Genomic DNA, 4,561 nt, shown 5'->3' with positions numbered 1-4,561 from the left:
ATTTACATTATCCAAAAGACTCACTCATGAAATCTCTTTGTAGCCACTCCTTGCCCCTACCTCTAACCCCTGGCACCCACTGATCTATTCTATCTCTATCATTTTGTCTTTTAGAGGATGTCACATAAAATGGAATCATACAGAATGTTACCTTTTAAGACTGGATTCTTTTACTCAGCCTTTTAGAGTCATAAAGTTGTTTATTTTATCAATAGTGCATTCCTTTTTATTGCTGAATAATATTCCATTGTATGGCTGTAACACTGTTTTTTATCCCTTTTAAAGGGCATTTGGGTTGTTTGCAGTTTTTGGTGATTACGAATAGAGCTGTTCTAAACATTTGTGTACAGGTTTTGTGTGATTTACACGTAAGTACAGATGCTTCTTGACTTATGATGGAGTTGCATCCTGATGAACCCATCATAAGTAAAAAATATCATAAATTGAAAATGCCTTTAATGTTAGGAACACAGTTGTCCCTGATTTATGATGTTTCAACTTACAAACTTTTGACTTTATGATGGTGCAAAAGTGATACACATTCAATATAAACCATAATCCCATTATAAGTTTTAAGGAGCTCCTCAACTTATGATGGAGTCACATCCTAACAAACCTATAATATAGTCAGAAAATTGTAAGTTGAATCATGGTGACTTGGGGACTGTATTTCATTTTTTTAGAGTATATAGAAATGGTAGTTTTTAAATTTCATCTTACAAATGTTCATTGTTAATATGTGGAAACATGATTGACTTTCTATTTCATCAATGTATTCTTAACCTCTCCTAAAATCACTCATTTTTGAGGAGTTCTGAATTGTTTTGTTTTGTTTTTTATTCTTTCAGATTTTTTATGTAAACCACAATGTCATCTGCAAATAGGAACAGTTTTGTTTTTTTTTCTTTAATCTTTATCTCTTTTGATTTCTTGCCTTATTGAACTGGCTAAGATTTCCACTATGATGCTGAATAGTAGTGAGAGTGGACATCCTTGTGTTGTTCCCAGTCTTACAGGAAGCATTCAGTCTTTCACCATGACATATATTATCTAGTGTTTGCTTCAACAGCATGTATACTAAATTTAGAACAAACGGAGAAGATTAGCATGGCTACTGTGCAAGAATGACACACAAATTTGTGAAACATTCCATATTTTTACACTATAAAGCAACCACATAAACAAGTCTGCAAAATAACCAGCTAACATCATGATGACAGGATAAAATCCACACATATAAATACTAACCTTAAACTTAAATGGGCTAAATGCCCAAATTAAAAGACACAGAGTGGCAAGCTAAAAAAAGAACCAAGACCCATTGGTATGCTGTCTTTAAGACACCTATCTTGCATGCAATGACACACATAGGCTCAAAATGAAGGGATGGAGGAAAATCTACAAAACACATGAAAAACAGAAAAAACAGAGGTTGCAATCCTTATTTTTGAAAAAACTGACTTTAAACCAACAAAGATAAAAACAGACAGAGAAGAGCATTATATAATGATAAAGGGTTCAATTCAACAAGAAGATTTACCTAACCTAAATATATATGCACCCAACACAGCAGCACCCAGATTTATAAAGGAAGTTCTAGAGACCTGCAAAGGGACTTAGACTCCCAGACAATAATAGTGGAAAACTTTAACACCTCACTAACAATATTGCATGGATCATCAAGACAGAAAACTAAAAAATATATTCAGGACCTGAACTCAGCAATGGATAAAATGGACATGATAGATATCTACAGAACTCTCCACCCTAAAACAACAGAAAATACATTCTTCTCATCACCAAATAGCACTTGCTCTAAAATCGATCACATAATCAGAAGCAAAACACTTCTCAGCAAATGCAAACGAACTGAAATCATAACAAACAGTCTGTCAGACCACAGCACAAATACAAAATCAAGAGTAAGAAATTCATTCAAAACCACACAATTAGATGAAAATTGAATAACCTGCTTCTGAATGACTTTTGGGTAAATAATGAAATTAAGGAAGAAATCAAGAAGTTCTTTGAAACTAATGAGAACGCAGAGACAACGTACCAGAATCTCTAGGACACAGCTAAGGCAGTGTTAAGATGGAAAGGTATAGCACTAAATGCCTAGATCAAAAAGTTAGAAAGATCTCAAGTTAACAACCAAACATCAAAAATGAAAGAATGAGAGAACCAAGAGCAAACAAATCCCAAAGCTAGCAGAAGACAAAAAATACCCCAAATCAGAGCTGAACTGAAAGAGATAGAGACATAAAAAATCATTCAAAAGATCCACAAATTCAGGAGATGGATTTTTGAAAAAATTAATAAAATAAATCGATCACTAACTACACTAATAAAGAAGAGAGAAGACTCAAATAAACACAATAAAAAAACAAGAGGGATATTACCACTAACCCCACAGAAATACAAACAACCATCAGAGAATATTACAAACACCTCTATGCATGTAAACTAGAAAATCTAGAAGAAATGGATAAATTCCTGGACACATATACCCTCCTAAGACTGAACCAGGAAGAAATTAAATCCCTGAACAGACCAATAAAGAGTTTCGAAATTGAAGCAGTAATAAATAGCTTACCAACCAAAAAAAAAAAAGCCCAGGACCAGATGTATTCACAGCTGAATTCTATCAGATGTACAAAGAAGAGCTGGTAACATTCTTACTTAAAGTATTCCAAAATATTGAGGAGGAGGTACTCCTCTCTAACTCATTCTATGAGGCCAGCATCATCCTGATACCAAAACCTGGCAGAGATAAAACAAAACAAAACAAAACAAACAAAACAAAACTTCAGGCCAATATCCTTGATGAACATCAATGCAAAAATCCTCAACAAAATACTGCCAAACCAAATCCAGCAGCACATCAAAAAGGTTATCCACCATGATCAAGTCAGCTTCATTCCCAGGATGCAAGGTTGGTTCAACATACACAAATCAATAAATTTGATACATCACATAAACAGAACTAAACGCAAAAACCACATGATTATCTCAATAGATGCAGAAAAGGATTTTGATAAAATTCAATGTCCATTCATGTTATGAACTCTCAATAAATTAAGTATTGAAGGGACATACCTCAAAATAGCAGGAGCCATATAGGACAAACTCACAGCCAACATCATACTGAATGGGCAAAAAAAGCTGGACACATTCCCCTTGAAAACCAGCACAAGATGCCCTCTCTCACCGTTCCTATTCAACATAGTATTGGAAGTTCTGGCCAAGGCAATCAGTCAAGAGGAAGAAATAAAGGGCATCCAAATGGGAAGAAAGGAAATCAAACTATCCCTGTTTGCAGATGACATGATCCTATATCTAGAAAACCCCATCGTCTCAGCCCAAAAGCTTCTTAGGCTAATTAACAACCTCAGCAAAGTCTCAGGATGCAAAATCAATGCACAGAAATCACTAGCATTCCTATACACCAATAACAGTCATTCCAATAGCCAAATCAGGAATGAATTCCCATTCACAATTGCCACCAAAAAGAATGAAATACCTAGGAATACAGCTAACTAGGAAGGTGAAAGAGCTCTACAAGAACTACGAATCACTGCTAAAGAAATCAGAGATGGTACAAACAACTGGAAAAACTTTCCATGCTCATGGATAGGAAGAATCAACATGGTTTAAATGGGCATATTGACCAAAACAATTTATGTATTCAATACTATTCCTATTAAACTACCACTGACATTCTTCACAGACCTAGAGAAAAGTACTTTAAAATTCATATGGAATCAAAAAGCTTGAACAGCCAAGGTAATCCTAAGCAGAAAGAACAAAGCTAACAACTTTAAACTATACTATAGGGCTACAATAACCAAAACAGCATGGTATTGGTACAAAAACAGACACATACACTAATGGAAAGGAATAGAGAACCCAGAAATATGGCTGCACACCTAAAACTATCTGATCTTCTCCAAACCTGACAAAAAAGCAATGGGGAAAGGATTCCCTATTCAATAAATGGTGCCAGGATAAATGGCTAGCCATGTGCAGAAGACTGAAACTAATCTCCTTCCTTACATCATATACAAAAATTAACTCAAGATGGATTAAAGACTTAAACATTAAACCCAAAGATGGATTAAAGACTTAAACGTAAAACCCAAAAGTATAAAAACCTTGGAAGACCACCTAGGCAATACCATTCAGGACATAGGTACAGGCAAAGATTTCATAACAAAGACGCCAAAAGCAATTGCAGCAAAAGCAAAAATTGACAATGTGGGTCTAATTAAAGAGCTTCTGCAGAGCAAAAGAAACTATCAACAGAATAAACAGACAATCTGCACAATGGGAGAAAATTTGTGCATACTATAGATCTGACAAATGTCTAATATCCAGCATCTATGAGGAACTTAAACAAATTTACAAGAAAAAAAAAACCATAAAAACATGGGCAAATGACACAAATAGACAGTTTTCAAAAAAGAACATATATGCAGCCCATAAGCATATTTTAAAAAGCTCAACATCACTGATGATTAGAGAAATGCAAGTCAAAACCACAATGAGATAGCATCTCCCA

At 34.6% G+C, this 4,561-nt stretch overlaps 1 non-coding gene across 1 annotated transcript; it reads left to right on the top strand.

Moving 5' to 3' along the window:
- The first annotated feature begins 1,057 nt into the window (after positions 1-1,057).
- On the top strand, positions 1,058-1,159 carry LOC129025505 (U6 spliceosomal RNA). Its single transcript, XR_008497260.1, has one exon. It is a non-coding gene; the product is annotated as a U6 spliceosomal RNA (small nuclear RNA).
- The last annotated feature ends 3,402 nt before the right edge of the window (positions 1,160-4,561 follow it).

Source organism: Pongo pygmaeus, chromosome X (genome assembly GCF_028885625.2).
Source record: "Pongo pygmaeus isolate AG05252 chromosome X, NHGRI_mPonPyg2-v2.0_pri, whole genome shotgun sequence".
Lineage (NCBI taxonomy): Eukaryota > Metazoa > Chordata > Mammalia > Primates > Hominidae > Pongo > Pongo pygmaeus.
Note: the sequence above shows the minus strand (reverse complement) of the source record. Positions and strands in the feature narration are given on the sequence as shown.